Below are 21,989 nucleotides of genomic sequence, written 5' to 3'. Positions count from 1 at the left end.
CACGTTCTATCTCCCTATTTCCTCTCCATAGATCACAAGGTTGAAAATTGATGTATTCTAAGGGTAATCTATCCTAAAAATAGTTAAACAAAATAATGAACACACAATAAATAATTATAAGCAAATCAAACAAACTTAATTCAAAACAATAGTAGTTATGTTCTTGGCTTTAATCCCAGAAAAAGGGAGTGTAGCCACGCAAAGTCATAATTTTTTTCCCAAGAGTGTTATTAACAACGAAGGACATGAATAAACTAAATTAGAGTAAGGAAAACCTAGAAGATGAAGTTGCAACAGCCCCTACATTTTCAAACATATTACAAGGTGTCCAAGATGATTACAAAATGTGACGATGTTCTATTTATAGTATAGGCTAACAAACCTAAGTCGTGTAGGACAAGGATAACATTTTAGTCTTGTGTGGCATTTGTGGTGCGGCGTGTTGGCTATTCCATGGACATAGAAATTCTTTTCCTTGATAATTTCATGGAATATGTTATGCGAGGAATTGTTTATCACATGGCAAGAGTGGTGTGACACATCTCTATCGCGTTAACTCATTGGTATTAGCGTCCAAAACAATGGTTAAGTCCTTATCATCCAATATTTCATCCCTTCTCTTGTTGTGTATTTTCAATGGATTTGCAGACTTTGTATCATCAATATATCACCATATTCATCACACAAATCTTCATCCATAATCACACACCATGTATTAGAGATCATAACAACACAAAATCCATAACGATGAATCAAAATAAGAGTTAAGACTAAACTCGTTCATGTTGATCTTTAACTTATTGTTCCACTTTGACACTTAATTAAATTGAACTTTGAGCATCACCAACAAGTTTTTCAACTATTAAAACACATTTAAACAAATATTAACTCATTTAACACATTAGAATCCAATGAAATCAACTAGACACACACCTAGCTCAAACTAGTAAAACTAGTTTTCTCGATTGAACTCTAAATGACTCAATTAAGTACAGACTTATTTGAAAATAATTTTAACCTTTGTAATTACATCCTTGAACAATTATATTTTTGTTTATATCATCATTCAGACATTAAGCACACGAATTATGCTCAAACAAGACTAAATAAACTAGAATAGTAACACTAAAGTGCATAAATACACCCAACATTACCACCCCATACTTTAAAGCCTTGTTCGTCCTTGAACAACTCTTAAATTTAAGAATCATAAGCTGAGGAGACTCTAAAATTCAACTACATGAAAGAAACTTAAGCTAGTACTACAATGACTACACAGAATGCAAGTTCCTACACTACGCATATTATTTACACAATTGATAGCTTATGAACACTACTCAAAAACATCCTAGCTTCAATAATAGACTCAACAGGTGGCAAACTTATTTCTATTGCTCAATCAAGGACCTCATACAAATCACCCACATTTATCGAACATGTGCTCCTCACAATTAGAGAGTTATCCATAATCACTCACATAAAAGCATTTTATGACATGATGGGTACAGGAATCAAATTTTCCTCACTCTCACAAAGGATTCACAATCATAAGGGATTCACAAGTTACACATAATGAACCATAGGCTTGTCCTTAGTGTATTGCTCTACTAATATCAGAATGCTAAACTTAAGATGAATAAGGTCTTTTTCGAGTTGTAGTGTAGGCTAAGTGACTGGTAGGAACTATTTTCGACAAAAATAGCAATTATCTTCCCTAAATGCTTTATAAATCATATTTTACAGTTAAAACCACTCTAACAACCAAATCACATAACTTTTGTCTACCCCGTTCCTTTTTATTTTTAACCCCATCATATTAAGATCATTCTAAACTCTATGGTGGGAGAATTATGTGCACAATTCATTCAATTTGAACCAATAATTATTCTTTTCATTATTTAACTCCCCAACACAATAACTAACAATTCTTTTGAATACCAATAACTATTACGTTGGGGCTTTGCTTTCACTTTTCCCCTCTTATTTCTCAAACTCCTTACTCAATTAATTTTTATTAAAGCACCTAGGGACTTTAGATCAAATTAAGATTTATAAAAAGGTATTAGGTTCCACTTAAGTCTTCTAAAGAAAAATCTAAAGGATCAACGGGGCTTACTAGGATTATGCATAAAAGTAGGTCGAAAGAAGGTATAAAACAAGGCTATCAAAGAAATGCCTAAATCATATCCTAAACCCACACTCTTTTTTAGCATTGCACACACACAATAAAATTTCAAGATATCCCATGCCACCAAGAAATATTCAATAACCTTACAAGCACATGGAAAATGCTCAACTTACGTAGGATCATCATAGACTCTCAACCAAACAATAGCATGAATTATATTGTAACCCAACAAATTCAAGAGTCATAAACATGAGCCTAGGAGTCTACAAAGTTGCAATTCACACAATCAAAATGCTTTTTAAAACCAAAATACTTCCATCATATAGTCAATTATATAACCAACAAGAATATCTAACTTATCCTAACCCAAGAAAATTTAAATTAACCCTAAAATGGAAATTTCCCCACCCCACACTTATAAATCTACTTTGTCCCCAAGGTGTAATTTAAAAGAAGGGATAAAAATACTCTTTGAGGCCTCTAAGACTATCTAGTAGTATCTTTAAACATTAAGAAGGTCTGGGGCCTCAATACTTAGTCTTCGCTATGCTCCTTAGCTATGGTTTTTTGTACTCAGACTTCTCATCAACCTGTGACTAAAAAAATAAAAACTATGTGCAGTAAAAATTAAAAACTGATAAATTAAACATAGCTACTTAACTTGGGTTGCCTCCTAATCAGCACCTGATTTAGTATCGTGGCATGACCTAACTTACGGCTTACCTAAGTTCATTCATCCTTTTCCTCACACTTGGTGTCCATCTTATTATTCATTTCTGACCTCAGGAGTGTGAACTCTCAAGGTCAACAACATTCTTAACATTAGCCTTTTCAAGCTCATCCCCTTGCATCATGTCGGTCTTAGGTGATTGTGGCTTAGGGTGTTCAATGAGGGTGTCCAAAGAGGCCTCTTGTAGAATAACCACCCCACACTTATCTCCTTTAATAATAATGATCATGCATAAATATTTATAATTGGATAGTGTGTTTAATGATTTATAAATTGTAAATACCACCTCATAGTTCTCTCTCCTCATTTTGAGTGTGTTCGCCCGCACATCAATCAAAGATCCTCTAGTTTCTAATAATAAACAACCCAAGATTATTGGTACTTGTTCATCTGCCTTAAAATTTAGAATACTAAAGTCAGTAGAAATAATAAATTTACTAACCTTTATGACAATATGCTCTATCACTCCTTTGGGATGGGCTATGCTCCCGTTTGCCAATGGAAATAGCACCAAGCTTGGTGTAGGCTTACCCAATCCTAATGTATTGAACAAATATAGAGGCATCAAGTTGACATTTGCCCCTAAATCACATAAGGAGTGTATGACCTCACTATATCCAATCTGAATAGGTAGAATGAATTCCTTGGGTCCTTAAGCTTCTTAGGAATCTTCTGTGTTACCATAAATCTACATGCATCAGTGAGTGCTACCGCCCCCACATCCTACAGTTTTACCTTACTTGCAACCACATCCTTCAAGTACTTACTGTACTTTGTCATACCCTCCAAAATATCTAACAGAGGAAGATTAATGTGAAGCTATCTGAATGTGTCAAGGAACTTCTTAAAACATGCATCCTCCTTTCTTTTTTTGTTATTGTGAGGGAAAGAAAGTTGTGGTGTCTGGCTCTCCACTTTTGTAGCAAGTTTTTCTTTTGAGTACTGAGACTTAATTTAACTTTTTGTAACTTTTTTGGATACCTGTGGGGTAGTCAAATTTGTATGTACCTCCTTAGTTGACTTTAGAGGTTCTTCATTGAAATGTTTACCATTCCTCAAAGTGATTTTCATTACTTATTTTGGATTTTCTATATCAGTTGGCCAACCACTTTAAGGCCTGATATTTAGTGTCTATTGTAAATGCCCCAACTGCAAATCTAAGCTTCTTTTAGCAGTTTGCTAATTGTTTAATTTTGCCAGTTGACTTTTTATTTACGCAGCCATTTGCGCTTGCCCAGCTAAAAGTTGTTTCACCATCTCCTCCATTTTTATATTTGACTAATATGGTAGAGCTTATTGCTGTGGGGCGTTCTATGTTTGAATTTATGGCTTAGTTTTCCACTTTATGTTGTAGGCATTACCATAATTAGGTCTTTGAAGATTACCCATATACATTACCAATTCTAGATTTGCAACACACATAGATGCTGAATGGCCATTGTTACTGCAAACTTCACATCAACCTGCAGCTTTTTGGATTTGCTTGACTTTGGCTGCAAGCTATGCTAATCCAAACTTTAGACTACTTATTTGAATTAGCAATATAGAGATCTAAGCAGATATAGCAGTAAATTGGTCAACCTCCCATACCCCTATAATTTTTTTGTGGCACTTCTAGAGTCTGAATGCCACTCAGGATTTTGTTGAGCTATATGGTTCAATAAAATATACAACTCATCATATGTCATCCTAAGAGCATGGCCACCTACGGATGAATCTCGCAATATATTTTTTATTGTGATCAAGAACCTCTACAAAAGCATGAGCCAATACCTTATTAGACTATTGATGGTGTGGAAAATCCTGAAGAAGAGCCTTGAAATGCTTCCAAGCATGGTATAGATTCTCATCTGGCTTAGATTTGAAGCACACAATGTCACTACAAAGTCTTGCAGCCTTGCCAGACAGAAAGAAATGGATGCAAAATTATTGTGCCATGTCGTCCCATGATGTGACTGAATTTGTTAACTCCACAGTCAACCACTTTTTTGCTTTATCCAATAGGGAAAAGTGGAATAATGTCATCCTCACATAGTCTGCATTCACATCCGTGTGGATGAATATTTCACTGATTTCAAGAAAAATTTGCAAGTGGACCTGTGGATCTTCATCTGAAAGCCCTGTGAACTATCCAATACTAATTAGAAGTTGAACCATATTATGTTTGAGCTAAAAATTACCTCCAACTGTCGGCTTCTAAAATGTGGAGGTCAAATTTTATAGAAGTGGGATTTCCACATCTCTAACTGTCCTGTTGGATGCTTGTTCTTCATCCATTAGAATAGGATTTTCTTGATCTTCTACGATTTGAGGAATATGGAGGAGAAGGATTTCTTCTCTCCTTCATTAATTTAAAAGTTTCTCAGGTTCTAAGCTTTACCAAGTTTTGATCCAATGCAAGCTTACTACTTTGTAAACCTATTTCTTGCAAATACAAAACTAAGACCAAGCAGAAAAACACCAAATAAATCTAAAAGTAAAACTAAATATTAAATAGTTTCCAAATTACAAGTCCCTAGCAACGGTGCCAAAAACTTGACAGTACCCAAGTGCACACACAAGTGTACGTGGTCTACCAAGCAATATAGTGCCTTCAAGAAAGCCAAACATCGATCCCATAGGGACTCATTCCCATAAATATTTGATTTCAGTTCACAATTTAGATTCAAATGATGCAAGAGTAACCAAAATAAAATTTGGAATATTGTAAATTACAAGTAAAGTAAACAAAGCATAAAACAAAAGTCTTAAGACAATCAATGGAGTAAGGCTCAGGGTTAAAGCACTTCGAACAATCATACTATGTTATTAAACTTTATTCACTAACTTTAGTATCTTTTCTATTGATTTATAGGGTTAATCACATGATCATGGACTCCCAACCTCTAGCCGTTTACCTAATTTGGACATTACCACAATATCATTGAATGGGGATCTAATAATCCAATTATGATCTTTAAGCTATCATCCAATGTGTGAATCAAGTAAGGTCTCTACATACATCCCTATCCCAGGCACTAATTTGAATTCTTTATTTCATAAAAGAATACAAGCCATACTTTGTTCATCCTCACGTTCTATCTCCCTATTCCCTCTCCTGAGATTACAAGTTTGACATTTTATATATTCTAAGGGTGATCAATCCTCAACATAGTTAAAACAACAATCAAAACACAACCAATAATGATAAGAAAATCAGACGAACTTAATTTAAAACAATAGTAGTCATGTTCTTGGCTTTAACCCTAAAAATAGGGTATTTAGCCACGCATAGTCGTAATCGTAATCACAAGAGTGTAGTTAACAACTAAGGATATGAATGAACTAAATTAGAGTAAGGAAAACCTAAAGGATGAAGTTGCAGTAGCCCCTCAATTGTCCAAGACATTCCAAGGTCTCAAAGATGATTACAAAATGTGACAATGCTCTATTTATCATATAGGCTAACAAACCTAAGCCGTATAAGACAGGGATCACTTTTTAGTTGTGTGTGACAATGGTGGTGCAGCATGTTGGCTATTCTATGGACTTAGAAATGTGTCGCTTTAATAATTCCATGGAATATGTGATTCTAGGCATTTCTTTTCACGTTACAAGAGTTGTGTCACCCGTCCCTATCGTGTTAGCTCACGAGAATTAGCATCTAAAAAAATAGTTAAGTCCTTATCGTCCAATCGTTCATCCCTTGTCTAGTGGTGTAATTTCAATAGATTTCCAGCCTTTATATCACCATATTTAGCTCACAAATTTCCCTACATAATCACACACCATGGATTAGAGATCATAACAACACAATATCCATATTCTTATTCATTTTTGACCACTTTAGTATGAACTCTCAAGGTTAACAACATTCTCAACTATAGCTTCTTCAGGCCCATCCACTTGCATAATGTTGGGCTTAGGTAGTTGTGGCTTAGGGTGCTCAATGAGGTTGTCCGAACAGGTCTTTTTTGTTATAACTATCCCACACTTATCCCCTTAACTAACAGAGATCATACACAAATCTTTATAATGGGATAGTGTGTATAATGTTTTATAAACTGTAAATACCGCCTCTTTATTATCTCACCTCATTGTGAGCGTGCCCGCTCTCACATAAATCAACGCTCCTCTACTTGCTAAGAATGGACACCCTAAGATGATTGGTACTTGTTCGACTGCCTGAAAATTTAGAACAATAAAGTTAGTGGGAATAATGAATTTACTAATCTTCATGAGGATATCATCTATCACTCTTTTGGGATGGGCTATGTTCCCATTTGCCAACTGCAGTAGCACCAAGCTCGGTCTAGGCTTACCCAAGCCCAACGTATTGAACAAATACAGGGGCATCAAGTTTGCACTTTCCCCTAGATCACTAAAGGTGTGGATCACCTCACTATTCCTAATCTGAATGGGGAGAATGAACTTTATTAGGTCCTTAAGCTTCTTAGGAATCTTCTATGTTAACAACGAGCTACACTTCTCTATGAGTAATACCACTTCCACATCCTGCAGTTTTACCTTATTTGCAACCACATCCTTCAAGTACTTAGCGTACTTTGGCATACCCTGCAAAACATCTACTAGAGAAAGTTTATTATTAAGCTGTCTAAACGTATCAAAGAACTTCTTACAACATGCATCCTTCTTTGGTTTTTAGTTCTTGTGAGGGAAAGAAAGTTTCAGCATCAACTTCTCTACTTCTACAATAATTTTTTCTTTCGAGTACTCAGACTACCTCAAATATTCAGAAACTTTTTCGAATACCTGTGGGGGAGTCAAATATGTACCTACGTCCTTAGTAGTCTTTGGAGGTTCTTCATTGAACTCTTTACCACTCTTCAAAGTGATTGCCATTACTTGTTTAGCATTTTCTATATCATCTGGCAAACTACCTTGAGGCCTGCTATTCAGTGTCTATTATAACTGCCCCAACTACAACTCTAAGCATCTTGTTACCGCTTGCTAATTCTATAATTGTGACTGTTGACTTTTTATGTCCGATGCCATTTGCGCTTGCCCAGCTAAAAGTTATTTCATCATCTCCTAACCGTTTACCTAATTTGGACATTACAACTACATCATTGAGCGGGGATGTAATAATCTAATTTAGTTCATTGAGCTATCATCCTACGTGTGAATCAAGTATGTCCTATAAGTACATCCCTGTCCTAGATGCTAATTTAAATTCCTTATTTCATAAAAGAATACAAACCATACTTTGTTTATCCCCATGTTTTATCTCCCTATTCCCTCTCTCGCGATCACAAGGTTGACAATTGATGTATTCTAAGGGTGATCAATCCTCCACATAGTTAAAACAACAATGAAAACACAACCAATAATGATAAGAAAAACAAACGAACATAATTCAAAACAATAGTTGTCATGTTCTAGGCTTTAACCCTGGAAAGAGGGCATTTAGCCATGCTTAGTCATAATCTTAATCACAAGAGTGTAATTAAGAACTAATGACATCACTGAACTAAATTAAAGTGAAGAAAACCTAAAATATGAAGCTGCAATTGCCCATCAATTGTCCAAAAATTTCAAAGGTTTCCATGATGATTACAAAACATGACAATGTTCTATTTATAGTATAGGCTAACAAGCCTAAGCTATATAGGAAAGGATCAATTTTTAGTCGTGGCTGGCATTTGTGGTGCGGCACATTGGCTATTCCATGAACTTAGTAATGCATAAACTTCCTCATTTCATGGAATATGTGATGTGAGGCATTTATTATCATGTTTCAAGAGTGTGGCAATATGTCCCTATCGAGTTAGCTCTCTTGAATTCGCATCCAAAATAATGGTGGTCCTTATCGTCCAATGTTTCATCCCTTGTCTTGTGCTATATATTAAATGGATTTCAAGACTTTACATCATTAATATACCACCATATTCAGCTCACAAAGCTTGATACATAAGCAAAAACCATGGATTAGAGATCATAAAAACACAATATCCGTAACGATGAATCAGAACAAGAGCTAAAACAAGGCTAGTTCATTTTGATCTTCAACTTATTGTTCCACTTCTACACTTAATCAGAGAACTTCGCAAATCACCAACAAGATGTTCCACATATAATCACATATTTAAACCATTAGGAACTCATTTAATACATTAGAATCCCATGAAACCAACTAGACAAACACCTAGCTCAAGCTAGTAAAACTAGTTTTCTCGATTGAACCCTAAATGACTCAATAAAGTACTAACTTTTCTAAAAACACTTTTACCCAATGTGATCAATCCTTGAACACTTATATGCTTGTTTATATCATAATTAACATATTACCCACATGAATTGTCCTCAAAACAAGGATAAATACGATAGAATAGTAACACTAAAGTGCATAAATACTCCAAACTTCACCACACCACACTTAAAGATTTTTTCTCCCTCGAACAACTCTTTACTCAAAGCATCATAAGCTGAGGAGAGTATACACTTCCACTACATGCAAGACACTCAAGCTAGTACTACAATGACTACATAGAATGGAATTTCCTACAGTAAGCATGTTGTTTACACGATTGATAACTCATAAACACTGTTCCAAAATATCCTAGCCTCAAGAAATGACTCAACAAGTGGAAAACTTATGCCTATTGCTCAATCAAAGACCTCATACAAATCACCTATATTTATCAAATATGTGCCCCTTACAATAAGAGGGTTACCCATAATAACTCACATAAAAGCATTTTATTACATAATGGGTACAAGAATTAAATTTCGCTCACTCTCACAAGCAATTCACAAGTTTCACATAATGAACCATAGGCTTTCCCTTAGTGTAGTCATCCACTAATATCAAAATGCTAAACAAAGGATCAATTAGGTCTTTTCCAGGTTCTAATGTAGGCTAAGGGATAGGTAGGAACTATTTTGGAAAATAATTGAGACTATCTTCCCTAAGAACTTTAATACATCACTTTTTTCGGTTAAAACCACTCTAACAACAAAACCATGCCACTTTTTTCAACCCTATTCCTTTTTATTTTTCACCCTATCTTATAAAGCATGTTCTCAACACTATGGAGGGAGTATTCTGTGCATATCTCATTAGATTTGAACAAATTTTTACTCTTTTCATTACTCAACTCCCCACCACAACACCTAACAATTCTTTTGAACACCAATAACTATCACTTTAAGGCTTCACTTTCACCTTTTCTCCTATTATTTCTCAAATTCTTACCTCAATTGTTTTTTATTAAATAGCGTAGGTTCTTTGGATCAAATTAAGATTTATCAAATAAAGGATTAGGCTCCACATGAGCCTGCCAAATAAAAAGCTAAAGGCCCAATAGGGCATACTAGGATTATTCATAAAGGTAGTTCAAAAGAGGGTGTTAAACAAGGCTATTAAAGAAATTCCTAAATCATCTCCAACACCCACTCTCTTTATTTCACATTGCACACACATCAGGAAACTTCTAGACATCACATACTACTAGGAAATATACAATACTTTACACGCACATGGCACATGTTCAACTCATGTAGGATCATCATAAACTCTCAACCAAACAATAACATGAACTAGCTTTTAAGCCAACAAGTTTAAGAGTTATAAACCTGAGACAAAGAGTCTAAAAAGTAAAAATTCACCCAATCAACATGATTTTTACTAACCGAACACTTGCATTATGTAGTCACTTAAAGAACCAACAAGAACATCTTACCTATTCCTAACCTAAAAAATTTAAATTTACCCTAAAAATGGGAATTTCCCCACCCCACACTTATAAATCTATTTTGTCCCCAAAGTATAATTTAAAAGAAGGGATAAAAATACGCCCTGAGGCCTCTAGGCCTAGCTAGTAGAATTTTTAAATATCAAGAGAGTTCGGGGACCACACACTTAGTCTTCGCCATGATCCTTAGATCAGGTTTCCTATATTCAGACTTTCCATCAACCTGTAACTAAATAAAAACAAAAATTATGTGAAGTAAAAACTAAAAACTGACAAATAAAACATTCCTACTTAATTTGAGGTGCCTCCTAAGCAATGTTGGATTTAATGTTGCGGCATGACCAAACTTATCGCTTAGCCAAGTTCCTTCTTCATTTTCCTCACACTTGGAGGCCATTTTCATATTTATTTCTGACCTCTTGAGTATGAACTCTCACCATCAACAACATTCTCAACTTTAGTCTTTTTAAGATCATCCACTTGTATCATGTTGGGCTTAGGTAGTTGTGGCTTAGGGTGCTCCATGAGGGTGTCTAAAAAGTTCTTTTATGGAATAACGAACCCGCACTTATCACCATCAATAACAATGATCATACATATATATTTATAATGGGATAGTGTGTTTAGCAATTTATAAACCTTAAATACCACCTATTCATCCACTAACCACATTGTGAGTGTGCACATCAATAACGCTCCTCTAGTTGCTAAGAATGGATTCTCTAAGATGATTGGTACTTATTCGTCTTATTGGAAATTTAGAATAATAAAGTCAGCAGGAATAATAAATTTACTAAACTTTATGATGATATCCTCTATCACTCCTTCGGGATGGGATATGCACTACTTTGCAAACTGTGGTAGCACCAAGCTTGGTCTAGGCTTACCCAACCCCAACGTATTTAACAAAGATAGGGGCATCAAGTTGGCACTTGACCCTAAATTACTCAAGGCATGTACCACCTCTCTATTCCTAATCTGAATGGGGAGATTGAACCTTCCTGGGTCCTTAAAATTTATGGGAATCTTCTATGTTACCATAGAGATACCCTTCTAAGTGAGTGATACCGCTTATACATCCTAGATCTTTACCTTATTTGCAACCACATCCTTTAAGTACTTAGCTTACTTGGGCATACCCTGCAAAATATCTAACAGAGGAAGGTTAGTGTGAATCTCTCTGAATGTGTCAAAGAACTTAATAAAACATGGACCATCATTTATTTTATGTTCTTGTTAGGAAAAGGATGTTGTGACATCTGCTTCTCCACTTCTGCAACATTTTTTTCTTTCGATCACTCCGACTTACTTGAATTTTCAGCAACTTTTTTTATACCTATGGGGGAGTCAAATATGTATCTAGCTTCTTAGTTTCCTTATGAGGTTCTTCATTGAGCTATTTAGCACTCCTCAAAGTGATTGCCATTACTTGTTTTGGAATTTTCATATCAGCTCGCAAACATCCGTGAGGCCTAGTATTCAGTGTCTATTGTAACTGCCCCAACTGCAACTCTAAGTGTCTTATGGCCGCTTGCGAATTCTTTATTTCTGCCTATTGACTTTTCATGTCCGCAGCCATTTGAGCTTGTCCAGCTAAAATTTGTTTCATCATCTCCTAACCGTTTACCTAATTTGGAAAGACAACTAATCATTGTGCGAGGAGGTAATAATCTAATTAAGTTCTTTAAGCTATCATCCTACATGTGAATCAAGGCCTCAAAGTACATCCTTGTCCTAGATGCTAATTTTAATTCCTTATTTCATAAAAGAATACAAAACATACTTTGTTCATCCCCACGTTCTATCTCCTTTTTCCCTCTTTCGAGATCACAAGGTTTATAATTTAAGTATTATAAGGGTGATCAATTCTCAAAATAGTTAAACCAAGAATGAACAATAGTAGTCATGTTCTTGGATTTAACCTTAGAAAAAGGGCGTTTAGCCACGCAGAGTCATAATCGTAATCACAAGAGTGTAATTAACAACTAAGGACAACAATGAACTAAATTAGAGTAAGGAAAACCTAAAATATTAAGTTGCAGCAGCCACTAAATTGTCCAAGTTATTCCAAGATGTCCAAGATGATTGCAAAAAGTGGCAATGTTCTATTTATATTATAGGCTGACAAGCCTAATCTGGGTAGGAGAAGGATCACTTTTTAGCCTTGTGATGTATTTATGATGCGGCGTGTTGACTATTCCATGGACTTAGAAACACGTAGCCTTCTTCAGTTTATGGAATATGTGAAATGAGGTGTTTCTTACAATGTTTGAAGAGTGGTACGATACGTCCCTATCACGTTATGTCACTTTAATTAGCATAAAAATAATTGTTAAGTCCTTATCATCTAATCTTTCATCCTTTGTCTTATAGGGTATTTTAAATTGATTTCCAGCATTTATATCATCAATATTTCACCATATTAAGATCAAAGAGCTTCCTAAATAATCACACACCATGGCTTAGAGATCATAACAACATAATATCCATAACGATGAATCAAAACAAGAGCTAAGACTGGGCTAATTCATGTTGATCTTCAACTTATTGTTCCACATTTACACTTAATCAAATTGAACTTTGCACATCACCAATAATTTTTTCCACATATAATCACGCATTTAAACAACTAGAAACTCATTTAACACATTAGAATCCAATGAAATCAACTAGACACACACCTAGCTCAAGCTAGTAAAACTAGTTTTCTCGATTGAACTCTAAATGATTCAATTAAGTACAAACTTGTCTGAAAAAACTTTTAACTATTGTAATCACATCCTTGAACAATTATATGCTCTTTTATATCATCATTCACACATTAAGCACACGAATTGTGCTAAAAAAAAGGCTAAATAAGCTAGAATAGTAAAACTAGAGTGCATAAATACACCCAACATCAACCAATAATGAAGACTTAGAAATTTTCAAGTCTCCATAGATCCCTCGAGATTCATCAAAAATTCCAATGCAAATAAACTATGCTACCATATCAAAATTAATGCTCCAGACTTAATAGCGATATTAGATTTTTGAAAAAAATATTGTTTTCACAAAATTGACCCCCGAAACCTATTTTAACAACTTTTTAATTGGAGGGTCTAAATGATATATAAAAGCCATAAAACCACACCAATTATGTTACCAACCTATAATCAACATTCCAAAACTATTGTCGCAATTTTATTTGTCATCCAATGCACTGATTAAAAGAAGTTTGTTAATGTCGACTAATAATCCTTTAAGACCACCAAATATTACAATCTCACATAATCATGTCGAAATACATTGGGAACCATGCCAAACATGCCTTCAACCCATAAATACATAATGCAACCACATGGAGCAGTAAAATGATCAAATTATAAAAAAAATAAAAAAAATTCACACAAATCATCAAAATCAGGTCATTATATCATCCCCAACGAACACCATAAACTGAAATAAAATTGAAGTACTATAAATAATAAGCATGTCCTCAAAAAATGAGGACTCAGCACTACTCTGAAAGTTGAGAATCTGAATTGCTTAGGGTGTTATGGAATCCATATGTCTGAACCTATGATATAATACATCATAGCGCAAAGAAAAGTATGCATCAGTACTTTGAATATACTGGAATGCTCAGTGAGGTATGGTGAAATTCATGGGTTTATATGCATGTACAATAATAACTGAATAACATAAGTATGACTAAGTAAGAGTACATGCATGAATACATTGACTGTAACTGAGACCGTGCTAGTACTGAGTACTGAATCTGAATATTAATAACCGATATCAAAGTTTACAAATACTATATTACTGATTATTTGAATGACTATATCTGATAGTTCTGAATGCTATAGAACTTTATTGAGTTCCGTATAGATCTGAGTGACTGTGTCTAATAGTTCTTAATCTGTAGAACTGAACTGAGTTCTATTCTAACATTGAGACTGGAACTGCAACTATGGGAGGTAATCATCTAATCGACATGCCCTTCTCTAAACTGATTGACATCTAACCTATAACCCCAGTTGGAAGATTGTTAATACCATGCCATCGGTATGGACAAACTATGAGTTAACCCTCTCTTGAAGAAAATTATTTCGTCAACCCTCGCTGGTAAGATAACTCGGATGAGATGTATCAACCCTCATAATGTCTAGCAGGAAGATATCTCAACCTATGCTGGGTATGTAGTTCTGTAACATTGGGATTACTACTAGGGGTCAAACCCTCTACTAGCAGGAATGCCCCCATCCTTGGGTTAACTCGGTGCTTAATCCTACTCTCAACTGGAAGGACACTGAACTAAATTCTAATCTGAACTAGGCTGGAATGAACTGTTACTGAGATCACTGTTTATCTGAACTGAACTTAGTTTACTAAATTCCGTTAACAGGCAGAATACTACTGAATTCTATTAATTGATTGAGTTTACTTAGGTCTGAGCTGAATACTAAATTAGAATGGACTCATATAGAATCAACTGAGTTTTCCTTAGTTCTGTAATTGATTAAGAGTATTATTGATTATGACGTGACTGATATTGTTCGATGAATGATGATGTCTCCAAGTAAACAGCTAAATTGTCGGGTACAAGTACCCTCAGGACTCGATAGCATAAATTAAGAGACATGACATAAACTTGAAATATGTAAACTATGAAATTGATCATTATTCGTTCATTAGGGTATTTACACAAACACTTGCATGACATTATTTTCACATAGGCTAACTTTGACATGATTTCATTCTCTTAATAGTTCACATGAACAACTCATCAAGCACTAGGTGAGCATAATATATACACATAGTATTGAATAACAAGTAGGCATCCTGATTCAAACTTCTCACTTCAAGGGTTTAACATTGATTCACATGAATTTACTCACATGCTAATTGATGCCACATAAAACATAAAACAAATCATTAATTAGCAATCAAATCAAAATAACAATCATGAATATACTTTAATTTGGACCATGGAAATCATGAAATCAATTACTTGAAATTCAAAAGAGATTCTTAGACTCCAAGGGTGGAAGAAACCTTTGGATTAACACTTCACATACCTTTGTTGAAGAATTTCTAAAAGTTTATGGTGGAATCTTGAGTTATTGACTTGAAATTGAAACTTCTAGGGTTTTCTTCTTGAGCAAATTTGAGAAGGAATGAGTTTGTTTTCTCTCTAAGGTGATTAATTTTGTATTTTGGGGGATGAGGGTCGAGGCAAAAAGACCCAAATCCCCCCAATAACGTTGTCTTTTAATGACTGAAAATTGTGTTACCAATGCGCAGGTCGAAGCGCTGCATCAATGGCATCGATGCGTTGGAAAATGTGTCATGGCATGTTCACGTTAGTTTACTTGAATTTTTATTGAAGATGGGGAAAAATGATCCATCGATGTACGCATTGAGATCGTGTTGACCCATTATTTTGGGCACTCAAACATGGTCAAAATGGGATCCAAAAAATAGTAAACTTGCTCGGGAACACCTATTGACCTTCCTGATCATCAATAAACCTAAACATCAATATTTAATAGATATAAAGGTCGCAAAATAAGGTTTCCAACCTTCGTAGGCTAAAATGACACAAAGTATGATTATTTCGCTGAAATATTCTATGTTTAGGACCCCTTGGCAAGCTTAAAGAACTGAATTAAGCTAGAAATATTGTGAGGTCTTACATTATCTCCCCCTTGGGAACATTCGTACTCGAATGAGACTGCTAAGACTGTGAATATTGAGAGACTGAACTTACTTACTGGACATGAACATATGGAACATAACCATATGACTAATACTACTGATATACTAAATTTTCATATAGAACATGCAAGTTTGATGCATGAGTATAGCTGAACATGATTCATAAATGCATGACTGTGATTACTGATAAGCTGAGTTTAAATGTTGGACATATATATCTGATGCATGGATACATGACTGAACTGACTTATGAACACATGACTGAATATGCAGTGGTAACTGATACCAAGTTTGAAACTAAATTCTAAACATGAAAATGAATAAGCTTAAGGAAAACTATTACCTTAAGCTGAGTCAGGATTAGCGGAGAATAGATGAGAATACTTAATTTGCATATCTGTTTCTGCTTCCCAAGTGGCTCCCTCAATGGACTGATTCCATCAAAGAACTTTGAATAGATGAACTTCTTTGTTCCTCAGTCTACGAATCTGATAGTCAAAGATTTTGACTGGAATCTCTTCATAAGAGAGGTTGTTCTGAATATCTACGCCCTCAACAGGGACTATGACTTATGGGTTACCTAGGCATTTCCTTAGCAAGGAGACATGGAACACTCTATGAACTAAAGATAGATCTGAAGGTAACTCAAGCTCGTAAGCTACATTTCTAAAATGGCTGAGAATTTGATAAGGGACGACATATCGGGGATTGAATTTTCCTTATTTGCAAAATCACTTCACCCTCTTCATGGAAGATCTTTTTAGATACACATAATCACTAATCTCGAACTCGAGATCATTTCTGCGCACATCTATGTACCATTTTTGTTGGCTCTGAGCTGTTTTAAGCCTTTCCCTGATAACTAGAGTTTCTTTAAGGCATCAAATACTATGTCAAGCCCTACAACTGTGGCCTTACCCACTTCAAACCAATTAATGGGAGATCTATATCTCCTCCTATAGATTACCTAAAACGGAGCCATCTGAATGCTGGAGTGATAGTTGTTGTTGTATGTGAACTCGTTCAGAGGCAAGTGATCATCCCTACTACCTTTAAAGTCTATCATACAAGCTCATAGCATATATTTTAATGTTTAAATAGTCCTTTCTACTTGACCATCTATCTGAGGATGGAAGGATATACTGAGATAAACTCGGGTACCCAAACCCTTTTGGAATACCTTCAAGAAATAAGAGGTAAATTGGGTACCTCTATCTGAGATAAAACACAACAAAATACTATGAAATATGATGAACTCCCTAATATAGAGTTTGGCATAATCCTTGGCTGAGTAAGAGGTATGGACTTGAAGGAATGAGTTAATTTGGTCATCCTGTCTACAAGGACCCAAACTGAATCATACTGACGATGAGTACGGGGCAAACCCATCATAAAGTCTATGTTTACTTCTTCCCATTTATAGGTGGGAATGCTGAACTCCTGCATGGACCCACTAGGCTTCTAATGCTCAATCTTAACCTGTTGATATGTTGAGTACTTAGCCACAGACTCTGTAATATCTCTCTTTATCCCACTCGCCAATAGATCTCCCACAAATCAAGGAACATCTTGGTGTCCCTGGATGAATAGAGTAACATCCACCATGTGCTTTTATAAGAATTTACTACCTCAAGTCATCTGCCCCTATAACACATAGTCGACCCTAGCAATGCAGCACACCATCTCCCCCTTAGGAGAAAACCTTAACTTTTTAATCTATGATTGATTCTTTCAACTTGACTAGAATGGGATCCTCTCCTAATTTTCCTTCACTTAGGAAACTAGGGATGATTCTGAACTACTCTGCACCCATACATTACCTTCTGCTGAATCGACTAAGTGAACACCGAGTAGGGCGAACTGATGGACTTCCTGAGCTAACTTATTCTTACTGTCCTTTACATGAGCAACACTACCCATAGAGATTCTACTGAGAGCATACGACACTACATTAACCTTGCCTAGATGATACAGAATACTCATGTCATAGTCTTTTAATAACTCCAACCACCTTCTCTGACAGAGGTTTAGATCTTTCTAAAAGAACACATATTACAGGCTCTTATGATAAGTTAACACATCAACATGCATACCATACAAATAGTGCCTCCAAATGTTTAAGGAAAACACTACTGCTGCTAACTCAAGATCATGAGTAGGATAGTTATTTTCATGGGGTTTAAGCTTTCTAGAGGCATAGGCTATGACCTTACCTCTTTGCATTAAAACACAACCTAATCCAACTCTGAAAGCATCATAATGTACAACAAAGCCATCAGAACCATCTGGTTGGGTCAAAACTGAAGTTGTCGTAAGTAGAGTCTTCAACTCCTGAAAAATCTTCTCACAAGAATCTAACCACTAGAACTTTACTTTTTTCTTAGCCAATCTAGATATAGGATATTCTATAGATGAAAATTCCTTAACAAACCATTAGTAATAAGCATCCAAGCCCAAGAAACTCCTCATATCTAATGGAAAGATGAGTCTAGGTCAGTTTCTCACTGCCTTGGTCTTTTGGGAATCAACTTTAATGTCATCATCGAAAATGATATGGCCAAGGAAAGCTACAAGTCTTAGCTAGAATTTGCACTTACTGAATTTAGTGAATAACTAATTATTTCTAAGGGTCTGTAATATGATTATGAGATGTTCTTCATGATCCTGTTCTCTATGGGAGTAGATAAGAATATCATCTAAGAAAACTATGCCAAATATGTCCAAGTAGTGCTTGATCATATGGTTCATCAAGTACATGAAAGCTACTAGGGCACTGGTCATATCAAAGGACATGACTAAAAATTCAAAGAGACCATATCAAGTTTTGAAAGTTGTTTTAGGTATATCATATTCCCTGACTCTGAGCTGATGATTTCCTAATCTAAGGTCTATCTTAGCGAAATAGCTTGAATCCTAAAGTTGGTCAAACCAGTCATCGATTTTGGGAAGTATATACTTGTCCTTGACCATAACTTTGTTTAATTAACGGTAATCTATACACATCTGAGGGAACTATCTTTCTTACGTACATAAAACTGGTGCACCCCACGGGGACTCACTGGATCTGATGAATCCCTTATCTAAGAGATCCTTTAACTGTTCCTTTAATTCTCTGAGTTCTGCAAGTGCCATTCTCTATGGCTGAATAGATATGGTCTAAGTATCTAGAAGAAGATTAATTTCATAACCAATTTCTCTTTCAGGAGGAACTTTGGGAAGATCTTCAGGAAAAAAATCTGGGAATTCACATGCTACTAATACTAATTCAAGAGTAGAGGTTTCTAAACTAGAGTCCTGGACTCGAACGAGATGGTACACATCATATTTCTAGCTTAAAGGTAAGAAACAAGATGATCCCTAAGTGCTGAAGTACTACCCCTCCACTCTGTAGAACTGGTTCATTCAGAAACTGAAACGAGAAAATTTTATTTCTGCAGTCGACTGAGGTATAGCAGGAATGAAGACAATCCATGCCAAGAATGGCATCAATATCAGTCATCTCAAATTCAACTAAGTCTGCTAAACTAACTTTTTGAGATTCCATAATTGTACTGTTCATGTATACCCATTGGGCTATGATGGATGCACCCACTGGGTTGGACACTGAGAAAGGATCTACTAGAATTTCGGGACTGACTCTGAAATCTACTGTTATATAATGACTAAAAAAGGACAAAGAATCTCCTGGATCTAGTAAAGTGTAAACATGCAAATGATAAACTTGTAACATACCAATAACCACATCAGGAGAACTTTCCTGATCCTGTCGAGACTGAAGAGCATATAGTCTTTTTGGGTGCTGCCTATTGGTGACACTGGATGAGGCACCCTGCTACTTTGAGCAACCAAACTGAGCTAGGGGATGTGTATGCTGACTCAGCAAACCCACCTAAGGATACTATCTGAATCTATGGCCTAGCTTGACACATCCAAAACACACAGCGCTGCCAGCTCTGTAGATACCCTAGTGGTTTTTGTTGTACTTCTTGCAAAGAGGATTGGTTCGAGCAATGCTAACACTGCCCTAGGGCTTAGGTTCTGGGGCCCTATCTCTATTGTTATCTCTGAATTTCAGTACCGAAGCACTGGCTGAAGACAAAGTTAAAACTAAGGCTATTTGGCAGAACTGAGAACGATTCCCATTTTTTGACTTAGGCTGAGTGAAACTAAAATTACTTATTCTTGCTCTCTTGCTCTCCCTATCATTATCTTTATTCTTGGCCTCTTCTATCTACTGAGCATGGATCATAAGCCTGGATATCTCTATCTCCTTTATCAGTATTATGGTTCTGCACTCTTTGACAACATTGCTAGACACCCCTGATACAAACTTACTCATCTTAGATCTGCTATCTGCCAAAACATACAGGGCATATCTGGCCAACTGTGTAAACTAAAGGGAATACTCCTACACTATCACATTGACGTGCTTTAGGTTTATAAACTCCAAAAAATTTTATTTCCCTCAACTCTAGTAGGAAGAACCTATCTAGAAAAGAACCTACAAACTTTTCCCATTCTATGGGACCTGCATCTGTGACCCTCTTTGCTTTCCACTATTTGAACCATGAGTGAGCCACATCATATAACTAATATATGGCCAACTCAGTTCTCTCAACAGCAGCCACCCCCATGATATTGATAACCTTTTGCACCTAATCAAGAAATTTCTAAGGGTCCTCATCTGACTTAAACCTAGTAAATATGGAGGGTTCATTCGGGTGAAGTTTCGAATCCTGAAAGCGGAAGTGTTGGAAACTGGGTTGGTCGAAACTACAGCTGGACATTTATTTTAGGCTATTACATAGTGATCTAGTGGTGAAGGCTTCTCTGAACTTCACATGAGAGACATGCTCAGCCAAAGGATCTGGATGGATGGGAGGAGGGGTTGACTGGTCTCTCATTCCTCTTCCTTGAGTCTGCTTTGGAGGCATAGTATGTAGATGGAAGAGAAAGGATTAGACTAAGATTTAACTGGAGCTCATTCTCACTTGCATGATATGAATACATAAAGAAGGGAAACTTTTCCTACAACATCTCAGATCCTCCTGTCTAAAAGTGTAGCGTACAACACACCCATGCACAAGACTCTACTAGATGTTATGTTTAGACTTTCTATGACTCTATTGAACCTTAGACTCTGATATAAAGTTTGTAATTCCCTGAGTTTCTACCCTGGATGCTACACGGGGCTCATAATCTCGAAGGACCACAAGCTAACCCATGACTGGTACCTGATGTAATTACTATGTCATAAAGACTGTAATGATTTTAGAAATAGGCGGAAACATATGTCATAAGGTTCACATCTATAAATAAATCTGAATGCGGTATCAAAATACCCAAAACTTAGCATAAGTACCGAAAAACTGAACAACTGTCTAAATACTCTAGTTAGAAAAGCCTCTAACTATCTGAACTGTGGAGTTGATGGGACAAGCCCCTAAAAAACTCCATCTACTAAAATAAGTCTAAAGTACTATAAATACTAAGCATGTGCTAGAACTATGAGGACTCACTACCACTCTGAAAGCTGAGAATCTAAATTGCTAAGGATGCTTTGGAGCCTGTGCGTCTGAACCTATGATAGAAGATATCATAGTGCAAAGAGAAGCATGCATCAGTACTTTGAATGTACTGGTATACTCAGTGAGGTAGGCTAAAATGCATGGGTTCATATGTAAGTACAATAATAACTGAATAACATGAGAATGACCGAGTAAAAGTATATGCATGA

Source organism: Capsicum annuum, chromosome 11, assembly GCF_002878395.1.
Source record: "Capsicum annuum cultivar UCD-10X-F1 chromosome 11, UCD10Xv1.1, whole genome shotgun sequence".
Classification (NCBI taxonomy): domain Eukaryota; kingdom Viridiplantae; phylum Streptophyta; class Magnoliopsida; order Solanales; family Solanaceae; genus Capsicum; species Capsicum annuum.
The sequence above is the reverse complement of the archived record's forward strand: the minus strand, read 5'-3'. Positions refer to the sequence as shown.